General features: G+C 46.3%; 1 protein-coding gene across 14 annotated transcripts in view; it reads right to left on the bottom strand.

The window, feature by feature from the left end:
• Positions 1-13,395: 13,395 nt before the first annotated feature.
• The window catches only part of EPB41L2 (erythrocyte membrane protein band 4.1 like 2), a 640,934-nt gene continuing 637,788 nt past the window's right edge, over positions 13,396-16,541 (bottom strand). For all 14 annotated transcript variants that reach the window (XM_063917319.1, XM_063917312.1, XM_063917311.1 and 11 more), the window contains one exon: positions 13,396-14,666. The gene's annotated coding sequence lies outside the window, so the exon portion shown is untranslated. The remainder of the gene's footprint in view (positions 14,667-16,541) is intronic.

Raw genomic sequence — 16,541 nt, 5'->3', positions numbered from 1 at the left:
ATACTGTAAACCCTTGTGCAGTGATAAGGTGTAAATGCAACACAGTGTAACCTTGTTAGTTAGAAAGCTGTATGAGCGATTCTTACGCTCTGAGAACCCCTTAGCAATATAATAAACACTCAAATACCGGTCTAAGGGTCTAACGCCTTTTAAGGAAATGAATGAACGTTCAATCGCAAAAGAATATTACAATACAAGTTATACACTACCAAGATAACATAAAATACCTAACCGGATAACTACACATAAAATACACTAAAGATACAATTACATTTAAAGGAGGGGAAGGAGAGAGAGAATGGCTTATAACATTAAATAAGAGACAATATGGTTGCAGAGAACTTACGCACCAGGGGAAACAATCGCAAGCGCCTTTCTGGATATCCAGCTCCCGATTATCAGCAATGAGAACCGTTGGAGAGTAGAGAGCTGGCCCAGATCGGTTTGTCTTTATATACACTTACACACAGTACAGTACAATGGTCCCTACATTCTTATTGTTCATTGGACACAGGAATTCGTCTCTGTATTATAACAAAAGGTCATAGGTTGGTTCATACAGGTGGGCTGTGACTATTTCAAACTGCTCAGGTGGGAGGGAAACTGGGTTTCCCGCCGCATGGGTAATAAAGTGCAAATATAGTAAATGTCCATAAACTTCTTATGTCCATAACTATACGCACGAGCGAGTAATCCGCTTCAAACCAACACCGGAATATTGCTAATTATATTCTCTTCCGATGGATACTAAACACCACTGTGTAACCCCTGTCTGACCCTTCGTATCAAACAAAGAGGAATCTCTTTGTCCCTGAACATGCTATATTAACTAAACTTTCAGATTCTATCAAAGGGACCATAATCTACAAAATACATTATATGACTAAAATATGTTACGATTGAGTCACCCGCTAGACGCACATAAACTCTACCGTAAATGCGCATACCGTGCGCCTGCGGGTGCACGCAACTGAGAGTATGCGCACGCACGGGAGGGCTCATGCACACGCAGCAGGCACTCGCATGAGGTGCATATATGGCAGTGTGTAGCGTGATATTTTTCTGACTTTGACAATGGCATTGCTAGCGACAGTCTCAGACCTTCTTGCACGTACAAAAGATCTGAGGCTATCGCTAGTGACCTGCAGGTGCACGCATGGGCATCGTTCTCTTGCATACACACTGAACGATGTAAACGATTGGTTGTTCCGTTCGATCGGGACCGCCCACATCGTTTGTTCTATCGTTCCGTGTATATGCACCTTCAGCCACGATGTCTGGTGTACACCTAAAAAAACTAATAAAAGTTCCCTTTTAAAAGGCTGCTCCAGGATTTCTTGTTATTATTTCTGTAACAGTTCTAGTAATAAGATGCATCACATTGAAGCGATTGGAACAGCAAGGCACAGTCTGAGGTTGCCATGGAGAACACGGACACTACATCTTCTGAAATCTAATAAACAGACCCCGCTGCCATTTCTCTCACATCTAAATTCATTCTGTGTGAGAAGCATGGCCTTACTGATTCTGCCTTACTGTAGACATACCGCTGTCTTACGAATTGTTTTCCCACACCTAATCTATTATAAACTCATTTTGGCTGAAGCATTTTTAGCTTTTGTTAAAAATGAATGGACATTATTTAATTGTGTCATGGCCCCCTCAATGTACAGCACTAGCTGAAGCTAGACACAGTAGCTAAGCGTACAGACCGCTAATGCATGCAGGCAACACAATACTACCACTGTGCACAGCAGATTACAGGAAAACAAATATTAAGTAAAAATTGAAAAGTACTTTGTGTCACATCACTTAAATAGGACTACAGTTCAGGTCAGTGCTGTGCTCCATCTTCCTTATCATCATCTTTAAAAACAAGCAAACAAAAATAAAACCCTGCATAGTGTCAGCGGAAAAATACTGAGTGCTGTGGGGTGTCACCCCTCCAAGGACAGCATTGTTTTGAGGGGTCTGGGACTCCAGGTCGACAACAAAAAGGTCGACACACCTTAGGTAGACGCCAATTGGTCGACACACCTTAGGTCGACATGGACAAAAGGTCAACATGGTCAAAAGGTCGACAGGAACAAGGTCGACATGGAAAAAGGTCGACATGAGTTCTTTATTTTTTTTGGTGTCGTTTTCTTCGTAGAGTGACCAGGAACCCCAATTAGTGCACCGCATCCCCTCTAATGGCTCGCTTCGCTCGCCATGCTTCGGGCATGGTGCCTTCGCTCGGCACAGATTACCGTTCCAATCGTAGTCCACGTGGATCGTTAAGTATGAAAAGGTTCCAAAAGAAAAAAATTGTGAAAAACTCATGTCGACCAATTGGCGTCGACCTAAGGTGTGTCGACCTGGAGTCCGGATACCTGTTTTGAGGATCTACTGTTAGATTACAAACCAGGTGCTTGTACCATTTTGTCGGTCTGTTAATAACTACTCTTGCTTTATTATTGTTTGCAAGGCACCGAGTACACAGGCGCTATATAGATACATCTTAATAATGTTAATGATCTACTGAATGACATCTCAATTCAGCTACTGGACCAAGTGAGCTTATCTTCTTTCTTTTCTCTTCTCTGTTCATCTCTTTGTGAGTTCTGTGACCTCCATGGTGGTGGCAGCCACAAGTTCTGTAACATGTGAAACCAGCGTCATGGCTTGGTGCACAGCAATGAACAGGATGCTGAACTGATTTGGAAGTAAAGCAAAAAAAAATCAAGTAACTTCTGGAACAAACCATGTTGCAGTGCAAGGGGAGCAAATACACAGGGTAAATACTGGCTGCTTTTGCATGTAGTCCACAAATGTTAGACAGCTTTATTTTTACACTGTACTGCAATTTAGATTTCAAGTTGGAAACACACCACCTTAACCTCTCTGCACATGTTACATATGCCCCACCTACAGTGCAGCATGGTTTTGGCCAAGTGCAGTTACAAATCAGAATCAGGGCCCTATCTTGCACATGGCTAATATAATCACAAGACTGCCCATGCAGCACAATAGCAAGAGCCTACTGTTGAACAAGGAGAGGAAAGATGTCCAGTTAATAGAATTGGTGAAGGACAGTCAAGGATACCAGCAGCTCACTATTGTAACATTTCTGCAAAGACCAATTCATGTCTACCTTAGATCATCTCCCCTCCTCCTAACCATACCACACAACTGGAAGCTGCAGTTAGAAATGTCTGCTTTAACCACTTAACTGGTATGGTCAGAACACATGCAACTGCACCACCCCACAGCATACTTGCCTACTTTTGAAAAGTAGTTTCAGGGAGAGATTGTAGATGTTAGCAGAATGTGTGGCACGCCATTGAGTGAGCGTGTCATGTTCCACCCAAGGGGCGTGTCTAGCTCCACCTATGGGCGTATCTATATCCACTCAGGGGTGTGTCCTGCAGCAGCAGCAGGTGAAAACTGAATTACGAAGAGCAACATACCATCAGAGCAGGTATGTGTAGCATGTGATATTCCAGGGCCAGCTCCATGCCTCCTAGCAGCCTGAGTGAAAAAAATTCAAAGCACCCCCCCCATCCGCGCGCCTTCGCTCCTGGAAAAGTGGGCGTGGCCTCACAACTTCATATTATCAAACAATAAATATATTTTCACATCCCCTCTGCACACACAATTAGCAGCCTTACACATAATGGTGGTCATTCCGAATTGTTCGCTCACTAGCTGCTTTTAGCAGCATTGCAAATGCTAGGCCGCCGCCCTCTCGGAGTGTATCTTAGTTTAGCAGAATAGCGAACGAAAGATTAGCAGAACTGCTACTAAATATTTCCCTGCAGTTTCTGAGTAGCTCCAGACCTACTCCTAGATTGCGATCAGCTCAGTCCGTTTAGTTCCTGGTTTGAGGTCACAAACATGCCCTGCGTTCGGCCAGCCACTCCCCCCTTTCTCCAGACACTCCTGCGTTTTTCCCTGACACGCCTGCGTTTTTTAGCACACTCCCGGAAAACGCTCAGTTACCACTCAGAAACGCCCCTTTCCTGTCAATCATTCACCGATCAGCAGTGCGACTGAAAAGCGTTGCACGAACACCAGCAAATCTACTAAGTTTTGTGTTAAATAACTAAGCGCATGCGCGCTGCGTATCATGCGCAAGCACATTTAGCAACAAATCGCAGCATAGCGAAAATCGGCAACGAGCGAACAACTCGGAATGACCACCAATGTCTCCAGTATAGTGCCAGATACACGCTATGCCCCCCCAGCAGTGCCAAATACACATGATATGCCCCCCAGCAGTGCCAGATACACATGATATGCCCCCCAGCAGTGCCAGATAGACATGATATGCCCCCCAGCAGTGCCACATAGACATGATATGCCTCCCAGCAGTGCCACAGACATGAAATGCCTCCCAGCAATGCTACAGACATGATATACCCCCCAGCAGTGTTACATAGACATGATATTCCCCCCAGCAGTGCCAGATACACATGATATGCCCCCCAGCAGTGCCAGATGCACATGATATGCCCCCCAGCAGTGCTCGATACACATGATATACCCCCAGCAGTACCAGATACACATGATATGCCTACCAGTAGTGCCACATAGACATGATATGCCTCCCAGCAGTGCCAGATACACATTATTTGCCCCCCAGCAGTGCCAGATACACATGATATGCCCCCCAGCAGTGCCAGATACACATGATATGCCCCCCAGCAGTGCCAGATGCACATGATATGCCCCCCAGCAGTGCTCGATACACATGATATACCCCCAGCAGTGCCAGATACACATGATATGCCTCCCAGTAGTGCCACATAGACACGATATGCCTCCCAGCAGTGCAGGACACACATGATATACCCCCCAGCAGTGCCAGATACACATGATATGCCCCCAGAAGTGCCAGATACACGTTATGCCCCCCAGCAGTGCCAAATACACGTGTCCCCCAGCAGTTCCAGATACACATGATGTGCCCCCCAGCAGTGCCAGAAACACGATATGTCCCCCAGCAGTGCCAGATACACATGATATGCCCCCAGCAGTGCCAGATACACATATCCCCAGAGTGCCAGATACATATATGCCCCACAGTGCCAGATAAATATATGCCCCCAGTGCCAGATACACATGTCCCCACAGAGACCGATATTCCCCCAATGCCAGATACACATGTCCGCACAGTGCCAGATACATATATGCCCCAGTGCCAGATAAATATATGCCCCCAGTGCCAGATACACATGTCCCCACAGAGACAGATATTCCCCCAATACCAGATACACATGTCCCCACTGTGCCCCCTCCCCTCCCAAAGTGCTGCTCACCGGTAACCTCACTCCACGCTGTTGCTAAATATTTTTGTTGAGGGTAGGGACGAGAGCGCAGCGTGCATCTCTCCTGCCCTTCAGTCTCCGGCGGCGGTGTCTAGCTCTAATTAGGTGCCGGTCCGTGAGCCAATCAAAGATCGCGGTTCGGCAGCCAATCATGAGCCTTAGCTGCCAGTGCACGAGCTCTGATTGGCTCGTGGGCCGGCACAGCTTACATGGGGGCTGCTGTGGGATACAGTGGGAGGCAGGCCGCCGGACGGACGCTGCTGCAGGGACCTGGCTCCAGGGCAGGCTCCAATATGGCGGCGAGAGCTTCAGTTGCAGTTTTACTAAATTAGCAACACTGCAACTGGCTAGAATTGCATGCTGGGGGCCGCTAAGCACAGGGCAAGGCCATCAAGCATGCTAATGGCAGCCAGCTAGTCGGGCCACCACCATTTTCTTTGTTGCAGCGTATGACGTCACACGGCCTCCCCTAAAACGGCCCTGGCCTGTCCCAATTTTCACTGTAACGCCCCTACAATGCCAGTTCGCCGCCCACGACTACACTCAATCAGGCTGAGGCGTCCGCATTACTGAGAAGTAATCGCAACTCCCTGCTTGCGCACATGCAGAATTGGCCCTGCTATGGAAACCAGGAAGATGCGATCGCATCTCAGGTGCACTGGCTATTGAATAAGGCCCTATGTACACAAAAAGAGTTACAGTATGCTAAAAATTATATATATATATATATACATACATACATACACACACACACACTGCTCAAAAAAATAAAGGGAACACTAAAATATCACATCCTAGATCTGAATGAATGAAATATTCTTATTAAATACTTTGTTCTTTACGTAGTTGAATGTGCTGACAACAAAATCACACAAAAATTATAAATGGAAATCAAATTTATTAACCCATGGAGGACTGGATTTGGAGTCACCCTCAAAATTAAAGTGGAAAAACACACTACAGGCTGACCCAACTTTGATGTAATGTCCTTAAAACAAGTCAAAATGAGGCTCAGTTGTGTGTGGCCTCCACGTGCCTGTATGACCTCCCTACAACCCACACAGGTGGCTCAGGTAGTGCAGCTCATCCAGGATGGCACATCAATGCGAGCTGTGGCAAGAAGGTTTGCTGTGTCTGTCAGTGTAGTGTCCAGAGCATGGAGGCACTACCAGGAGACAGGCCAGTACATCAGGAGACGTGGAGGAGGCTGTAGGAGGGCAACAACCCAGCAGCAGGACCACTACCTCCGCCTTTGTGCAAGGAGGAACAGGAGGAGCACTGCCAGAGCCCTGCAAAATGACCTCCAGCAAGCCACAAATGGGCATGTGTCTACTCAAACGATTGGGGTTCCTGGTCATGTTACAGAAAAAATTACACCAAAAACAGTTCAAAAATTCATGTCGACCTTTTCATGTGTCTACCATGTCAATGTCAACCAATAGTGGTCGACGTTAAGACTGCTGACCTTCATACCGGAACCGGAAAACGCACATGCCTACTGTGACACAATTTAATATCTTGAGATTTTCTTTGAGACTACCATGGGGGGGAGGAAGAGACCCCCCACTGCTGCCTCCGCTGCTGGTGAAACTGCCGCCCACCAGAAAACCACTTCCAAGTGGCTACCGCTGCCCAGTGCACGGAACCCCGCGGTGGGAGACATTTCCATAAAATACCATCCACGTCATGATGTCGCCCGTGAAGACCCGCCCCTTGCATTCCAAGCTCGCGGAAAAAAATAAGATTTTACTCACCGGTAAATCTATTTCTCGTAGTCCGTAGTGGATGCTGGGGACTCCGTAAGGACCATGGGGAATAGACGGCTCCGCAGGAGACTGGGCACATCTAAAGAAAGATTTAGGACTATCTGGTGTGCACTGGCTCCTCCCCCTATGACCCTCCTCCAAGCCTCAGTTAGGAACTGTGCCCGGAAGAGCTGACACAATAAGGAAGGATTTTGAATCCTGGGTAAGACTCATACCAGCCACACCAATCACACCATATAACACGTGATAGGAACCCCGCTTAACAGTATGATAACAATTGGAGCCTCTGAAGAGATGGCACACAACAAAACCCGATTTTTGTAACAATAACTATGTACAAGTATTGCAGACAATCCGCACTTGGGATGGGCGCCCAGCATCCACTACGGACTACGAGAAATAGATTTACCGGTGAGTAAAATCTTATTTTCTCTGACGTCCTAGTGGATGCTGGGGACTCCGTAAGGACCATGGGGATTATACCAAAGCTCCCAAACGGGCGGGAGAGTGCGGATGACTCTGCAGCACCGAATGAGAGAACTCCAGGTCCTCCTCAGCCAGGGAATCAAATTTGTAGAATTTAGCAAACGTGTTTGCCCCTGACCAAGTAGCTGCTCGGCAAAGTTGTAAAGCCGAGACCCCTCGGGCAGCCGCCCAAGATGAGCCCACCTTCCTTGTGGAATGGGCTTTTATTGATTTAGGCTGCGGTAATCCTACCGCAGAATGCGCCAGCTGAATAGTGCTACAAATCCAGCGCGCAATAGACTGCTTAGAAGCAGGAGCACCCAGCTTGTTGGGTGCATACAGGATAAACAGCGAGTCAGTTTTTCTGACTCCAGCCGTCCTGGAACATAAATTTTCAGGGCCCTGACTACGTCCAGCAACTTGGAATCCTCCAAGTCCCTAGTAGCCGCAGGCACCACAATAGGTTGGTTCAAGTGAAAAGCTGAGACCACCTTCGGGAGAAACTGAGGACGAGTCCTCAATTCTGCCCTATCCATCTGGAAAATCAGATAAGGGCTTTTTCAAGACAAAGCCGCCAAATCTGAAACCCGCCTGGTCGAAGCCAGGGCCAACAGTATGACCACTTTCCACGTGAGATATTTTAATTCCACAGTCTTAAGTGGTTCGAACCAATGTGATTTCAGGAATGCCAAAACCACATTGAGATCCCAAGGTGCCACTGGGGGCACAAAAGGAGGCTGAATATGCAGAACTCCTTTGACAAAAGTCTGAACTTCAGGCAGTGAAGCCAGTTCTTTCTGGAAGAAAATCGACAGAGCCGAAATCTGGACCTTGATGGACCCCAATTTGAGGCCCAACGTCACCCCTGCTTGCAGGAAGTGTAGGAATCGACCCAGTTGAAATTCCTCCTTCGGGGCCTTCATGGCCTCACACCAAGCAACATATTTCCGCCAAATGTGGTAATAATGTCTTGCGGTGACATCCTTCCTGGCTTTGATCAGGGTAGGGATGACTTCCTCCGGAATACCCTTTTCCTTTAGGATCCGGTGTTCAACCGCCATGCCGTCAAACGCAGCCGCGGTAAGTCTTGGAACAGACAGGGTCCCTGCTGCAGCAGGTCTTGTCTCAGCGGCAGAGGCCAAGGGTCCTCTGCCATCATCTCTTGAAGTTCCGGGTACCAAGCTCTTCTTGGCCAATCCGGAACCATGAGTATGGTTTTCACTCCTCGCAGTCTTATTATTCTCAGCACCCTGGGTATGAGAGGTAGAGGAGGAAACACATAAACCGACTGGTACACCCACGGTGTCACTAGAGCGTCCACAGCGATCGCCTGAGGGTCCCTTGACCTGGCGCAATATCTTTTCAACTTTTTGTTGAGGCGGGACGCCATCATGTCCACCCGTGGTCATTCCCAACGGTTTACCCGCATTTGGAAAACTTCTGGAAGAAGTCCCCATTCTCCCGGGTGTAGGTCGCCCATCGGAGAATCCTTGTGGCTTCTGCCATCGCCATCCTGCTTCTTGTGCCGCCCTGTCTGTTTACATGGGCGACCGCCGTGATGTTGTCTGAATGGATCAGTACCGGCTGGTTCTGAAGCAGGGGCCTTGCTTGGCTTAGGGCATTGTAAATGGCCCTTAGCTCCAGAATAATTATGTGAAGCGAAATCTCCTTGGAAATTTCTTCCCTGTGTGACTGCACCCCAGCCCCGAAGGCTGGCCTCCGTGGTCACCAGGACCCCAGAGGGAGGTGCCGGTAAGGCAGATTTTAGGAAACGGCGGGGGGAAGAACGTCTCGAACTCCAGCCTGTACCCCTGAGATACTACTTGAAGGACCCAGGGATCCATGTGAGAGAGCCCACTGGGCGCTGACATTTCTGAGACGGGCCCCCACCGTACCCGGGTCCGCCTGAGCAGCCCCAGCGTCATGCTGTGGACTTACCGGACGCAGGGAGGACTTCTGCTCTTGGGAACTAGCTGTGCGCTGCAGCTTTTTCCTCTACCTTTGCCTCTCGGCAGAAAGGATGAGCCTCTAGCCCTCTTGCTTTTCTGGGGCCGAAAGGACTGTACTTGATGATACGGTGCTTTCTTTTGTTGTGGGGTAGCCTGTGGCAAAAAAGTCGATTTCCCAGCAGTAGCTGTGGAAACGAGGTCTGAAAGACCATCCCCAAACAGTTTTACCCCCTTATAGGGCAAAACTTCCATGTGCCGATTCGAGTCGGCATCGCCTGACCATTGGCGAGTCCATAACCCCCGTCTGGCGGCAATGGACCTAGCGCTTATTTTTGATGCCAGCCGGCAAATATCCCTCTGTGCATCACGCATGTATAAGACCACGTCTTTTATATGCTCTATTGTCAGCAAAATATTGTCCCTATCCATAGTTATTTTCCGACAGGGAATCTGACCACGCAGCGGGAGCACTGCACATCCATGCCGAAGCAATGGCTGGTCACAATATAATGCCCGAGTGTGTGACTATATCTCTCAGGGTAACCCCCTGCTTTTTATCAGCAGGTTCCTTCAGGGCGGCCGTATCCGGAGACGGTAGTGCCACCTTTTCTGATAAGCGTGTAAGCGCTGTATCTACCCTATGGGGTGTTTCCCAACGTGACCTATCCTCTGGCGGGAAAGGGTACGCTGCCAATAACCGTTTAGAAATTATCAATTTCTTACCGGGGGAAGACCACGCTTCCTCACACACCTCATTTAATTTCTCAGATGCAGGAAAAACTACTGGTAGTTTTCTGTCACCAAACATAATACCCTTTTATGTGGTACCTGGGGTATTATCATAAATGTGTAATACATTTTTCATTGCCTCAATCATGTAACGGGTGGACCTAATTGGAGGGTACACTAGTCTCATCGTCGTCGACACTGGAGTCGGTATCTGTTTCTGCCATCTGAGGTAGCGGGCGTTTTTAGAGCCCCCCATGACATTTGAGACGCTGGAACAGCACAAGCTGAGTAGCTGGCTGTTCTGTGTCGTCGACCTTTTGTGTAAGGAGTTGACACTTTCACGTAATCCTTCCATAAGTCCAACCACACCGGTGTCGATCCCGCAGGGGGTGACATCACATTTACAGGCATTCGCTCCGCCTCCACATCATTATCCTCCTCATACATGTCGACACAGCCGTACAGACACACAGCATACACACAGGGAATGCTCTGACAGAGGACAGGACCCCACAAAGCCCTTTGGGGAGACAGAGGGAGAGTATGCCAGCACACACCAGGGCGCTATATATCACAGGGATATCACATATAAAGAGTGTTTTCCCTTATAGCTGCCTATATATATTGTATACTGCGCCTAAATTGTGCCCCCCCTCTCTTTTTAACCCTTTCTGTAGTGTATTGACTGCAGGGGAGAGCCAGGGAGCTTCCCTCCAACGGAGCTGTGAGGGAAAAATGGCGCCAGTGTGCTGAAGGAGATAGCTCCGCCCCTTTTTCGCGGACTTTCTCCCGCATTTTTATGGATTCTGGCAGGGGTTAAAAAGCACCTATATAGCCTCTGGGGCTATATATGGTGCCAGTTTGCCAGCCAAGGTGTCAGTATTGCTGCTCAGGGCGCCCCCCCCCCAGCGCCCTGCACCCATCAGTGACCGGAGTGTGAGGTGTGCATGAGGAGCAATGGCGCACAGCTGCAGTGCTGTGCGCTACCTTGGATAAGACCGAAGTCTTCAGCCGCCGATTTTCCGGACCACCTTCTTGCTTCTGGCTCTGTAAGGGGGACGGCGGCGCGGCTCCGGGAACGGACGACGAGGTCGGGTCCTGTGTTCGATCCCTCTGGAGCTAATGGTGTCCAGTAGCCTAAGAAGCCCAAGCTACCACCACTTAGGTAGGTTCGCTTCTTCTCCCCTTAGTCCCTCGATGCAGTGAGCCTGTTGCCAGCAGGTCTCACTGAAAATAAAAAACCTAACAAACACTTTCTTCCTAGGAGCTCAGGAGAGCCCCTAGTGTGCATCCAGCTCAGCCGGGCACAGAAATCTAACTGAGGCTTGGAGGAGGGTCATAGGGGGAGGAGCCAGTGCACACCAGATAGTCCTAAATCTTTCTTTAAATGTGTCCAGTCTCCTGCGGAGCCGTCTATTCCCCATGGTCCTTACGGAGTCCCCAGCATCCACTAGGACGTCAGAGAAACAAACTGCGATGCGCGAGTACGGAATGCCAGGGACAGGGACTGCACAGGCGACATCACAGCCCACCCCAGCCATCATGCAGTTCCATGATGCAGTTTAAATTAACTTACACTTTAATTATAATAATAGTATATACTACTATAGGGGTGAGAGAGAGACCACCACTCTGCTCCTGCCTCTACCTGATGCTAGTGACCGTCCATGTTTTACCTTATGCGGCCACCGCTACCCAGCCAGAAACCCGCAGTGGCCGGTATTTAAGTGACTCATGTAGGCCACACCCCTAGCATTCAGGACTCGCATAAATGCAATCTGCGCATGCGCAAGTCCGGAATGACAAGGGGCGGGGCCAGCAGCGTGACATCATGAGGGGGATGTCCTTTATTTAAATGCGGGCTTCTGCTCCCCACATTCCCGTCCGCTTTCACTCATTTTAATATGATGCCGCCCTTATAATGACGTCGTCCGTGCAGGCCCCACCCCCAGCATTCAGGACTCGCAAAAATGCAACCTGCGCATGCGCGAGTACAGAATGACAGGGTGCGGGGCCTGCACCGTGACGTCCTGAGGTGGTTCTTGACTTTATTTAAATGCCAGCCTCTGCTCCCCACATACCCGTCCTCTGGTTTAATCTGAATAAGATGCCGCCCTTATCATGACGTCGTCCGTGCAGGCCTCACCCCCAGCATTCAGGACTCGGTAAAAATGCAATCTGCGCATGCGCAAGTCCGGAATACTGGGGGCGTGGCCTGCACGGACGACGTCACGATAAGGGCGGCATCTTATTCAGATGAAACCACGGGTATGCGGGGAGCAGAGGCCAGCATTATATGGGATGCATGTTATTGAAATGGGCTACCGCGGGCGGGAATGTGAGGATCTACTTAATGACGTAGCTGTGCAGGCCCCGCCCCCTGTCATTCCGGATCGCGCATGCGCAGACCGAATTTTTGGCGGTCAGTACTGAAAAACCGGGAGGACCCTGAGGTTTAGCGGGGCAGCGGGAGGGTCAAGTAAAAAACGGGAGGCTCCCGCGGAATGCGGTAGGGTAGGCAACCCTGCCCTACAGGGTCCCTCAGTTTTTGACAAGTAGATCCATTCTGCAGATGTGCATAAAATAATATTTAAATATTTGAAAAAATACTTTTTAAACTTTATAAAAAAAAATTATTTAAAAACAATGTTATGAATGGTTTTGAAGGGAAAAATAGTCAGTTAAGTGGTTTAATAATATTGGTAGCTTATGAAGCTTCTGCTTTAGAGTAGCCATACACTTTTCTACCAACAGCTACAATTATTATTCAGCTACAGTACTTTCTCTACGGTTTCATGGTTTCATGTCATTGTATGCAATGTGCATAATGTTCCCCTAAGTGTGATGCGCTGAAATATACTGGAGCTTTTCAAACAAGTAATAAACCCAATAGCTTATTATTTCCAGCACGGCATCTGCTTGAATGTATGGGAATTATGTGAACTTGCTTAGCTTAATAGATCGTTGTGCTTTTTAGTTCTATATTGGTGCACGCAGAATGATCTGGAATATGCCTGTTCAGCTATTAGGAAATCCATTGCCTGGTTACATTATATATAATGGCAATGGAGTGAGTTTGACACACAATAGGTAGCGATTTGTGTTTTTTTCGCTTTCTTTTTTATTTATTACATGTATTCTATATAACTATACAAATAGCTAAACAAGTACAAAATATTCAATAGAATAAACAAACTTTATTTTTAACAGTATTACAGATAACAAAATATTCTTAATACAACTTGAAGCGGCTATAAATCTAACGTGGCAATTTAACTATACAAAGTCAATGAGACAGTAAAGAGACAACTCAATAAACGTTTGCTAGTGGTAACCAAGGGTCGTGTCATCATTGGCGAATTGTAGAAAGTAAAACACCTTTCTGCATCCTACAACCTGTATAAATCATTACAGAATATATGAAACAGACATCAATTTACCTGTCGTCATGTCAGATTTAACATATAGACAGACATAAAAAGCAAGTGTTTTACATATGTGAATTTATAACAAATGTCTAAGGTATGGAAACACTGACAAAAAGCACAATGTTGCTTAAGCTGCCAAAGAGTGTTTAGTTTCTTATTTTGGAAAGATGTACATTTCTGTGTTATCCTTCCTGGAATGTTCTGTGTTTTAGTTTCCTTTCTCAGATATAACAGTCAGATATAGTTTTACTGCTAGCAGTTCAGGATTAAAAGGGAAGCCACATTACAGATGCACTGGATGGCTAATTCCCCTTGCTGGTCTATTCACTACTACGCAGCATTAAAAGCCTCTCACATATTTTAAAAATCAGCTGGAAATCCTTCCACAGGAGACTTAACCCCCCTCCCCCATTCCCCCAAACATACTGCATCCATTTTGATGATATCTACCGTATTTAGTTTTGCCATTACTAAACAAAGCCTTAAAATACTACTCTTGGTAGAAAAACACATTGAGAGTGAAACTGATTTGAAAATGTAAGAAATGTGTACAAAAAGGTTTTCAGTCTAAACCATAAATTCACCTGAATATTCTGTGTAGCTGACCCCACAAAGAGGATTTCATTAAGACAATAGTAAAAAACAAACAAAAAGAAAACAATTACAAAAACAGAACAAAAACCCTATATTAGTTACAAAGATCTCAGCATCCTTGGTTCAGGGTGTCTGTCTTATAAACGGTTATGGTTCACAAACATATAACCAAGAATTTCAAAAATAGCAAGTAGCTGTGCAAACAAGACTCTACTAGAAAGCTATGGATGTTAGGAAGTGGTTATAAAAACGTAACAAGCAGAAAAGTGGGACAACACAAGTCTGGTGTTAAGCTGAGGTTGACGTTGGCATCTTAACCTTCAGGTGTCCCGTCATGCTTGCCAATCCTGGTGAATTCGTAATAACATTAGCAGCAGGACATGCTTGGTGTGGTTCAAATTCCTTCATACTGTAACAATATTGGTTCTGCAGGAAATACACAAACGTACAAGAAATTAGACAAGTAGTTTAATGATATGGCAAGAGGACTACAGAACGTAAGTCCAGCTGACTTCCACAAGAGATTCATAGAATTCATTTTACAGAACTACCTGTAACTCTTCTTAGCAGTATATCCCACAATTTAAAATGTCATGGTTTTCCTTTAAATCACCCACAGAAACCCCCCCCCCCATACATTTCTGTTATTTGAAAGAACCACCACCACCAAACAAAAAAATTATACATGAAATGATACCGCCTATAGGGTACTAAATTATACTGACAATTCTAGAGTAATGAAGAATAGCCTTGGCATTTGTATAATTGGTTATATACAGGCTTGCCAGTATATCCCTGTAACCCGGGACACCTACTGTATGATTTACAAAAGGTTCTGTGGCTAATTAAAACCAGCGAAAATGCGTCCTTGAATAAAGCCAGCCATAGAACCTGTGCAAAGCATAGTTGTACCGGTATAAAGAGGCACTATGACAAGTTTAGTTATACATATTATAAGATGAACACGTGTTAAATATGTCACCCATCGTACAGTGTTACGTTTCTGAAAACCCTTTAAACTATCTGCTTTTGCTATAGCTAATTTCTGCCTGGGAACCTTTTTATTGCCCTGGGTACAATTACCTTTAATCCTCTAATATTTATAATTTCTGAGTTACTATTACCCTCGGTATTGGCCTTTCCTTTATTTAAACCTATATGTCATTTTTCTTTCTTTCCCTGCTCCAGTTACCATACCTTTCTTTTTTTATTCACTGCTATTTGTACTCCATTACATTTTGCATTGTGTTCAAGCAGCTAAGTAAAATACACATACAGTTTATGTCTGTAATAAATATATTCATGTCTAACCAATCACACAAGATTCTCTTGCCACCTTATATTTCAGTAAAAACTCAGAAATAAATTACACACATTGTGCGGTGTATGTTAGATTGGGATGTAGTTACAATGCCGGCAGTCAGGATGCGATGCCGGAATCCAGACCACTGACAATGCCGCCAGACGGAATCCCGGCTAATAGGGTCTATTCCCACTTGTGGGTGTCCACGACACTCAGAGTGGGACTAGAACCTGTGGCAAGCGCAGCGAGCCAGCAAGAGTTTTTGTTTGCGTTTGCCCCCCTGCCGGCATTCTAGAGGCCAGGATTACTAGTAGATAATCCTTTGGATGTAAAATGCACAGTTCTTTGTCCTTTACCGCCTCTTCTACAAATGTGTTATTTTCAGCCATGATATTACAGTAACACTCACTATTTTATATATTTCAGATAAACTCTGCAACGTTCAGCTGTACTGATTGTAGGAGGCTACTTTTCACTTTTATAAGGCCAGAGCCTAGTGATGGCTCAAATTATAATGTTCTTAAGTAAATCATATGAACAAAATGCTAATTTGCATATAGATATATATTTTTCTCTGTCAAAGAGATGGAGGAATAGATTGACAGAACGTGCACAACAATTGTAATGTGACAGACACCTAACTGTAACAAAGACTCTGTAAACACTAACAAGTTCCAGCTTGGTGAAACTACTTTTAGACTATAACAACAATTACGCAGCAACTGAAGAGTATCTGTACCATTAATTACAATAGTAGTACAAGGAACTGTACATCACGTATGCCCATTTTTGAGTTCTCTAACACAATTTTCTCATCATTTTGACAAATGCTTAACAAACTGCCAGATAACTACTCTAAAGCCCCGTAAACACGGGGAGATTTCCCCAGAGATGTGTGCTGAGTGTTTTTAGCACAGACCTCTCAGCACACATCTCTCCCCCGCTCGGCACTCAGCGCGATGTGTGCTGAGAGATGGGGCAAGAGGGGAGGTGTTTGG

This window comes from Pseudophryne corroboree, chromosome 4, assembly GCF_028390025.1.
Source record: "Pseudophryne corroboree isolate aPseCor3 chromosome 4, aPseCor3.hap2, whole genome shotgun sequence".
NCBI classification, from domain to species: Eukaryota; Metazoa; Chordata; class Amphibia; order Anura; family Myobatrachidae; genus Pseudophryne; species Pseudophryne corroboree.
The sequence above is the reverse complement of the archived record's forward strand: the minus strand, read 5'-3'. Positions and strand labels throughout refer to the sequence as shown.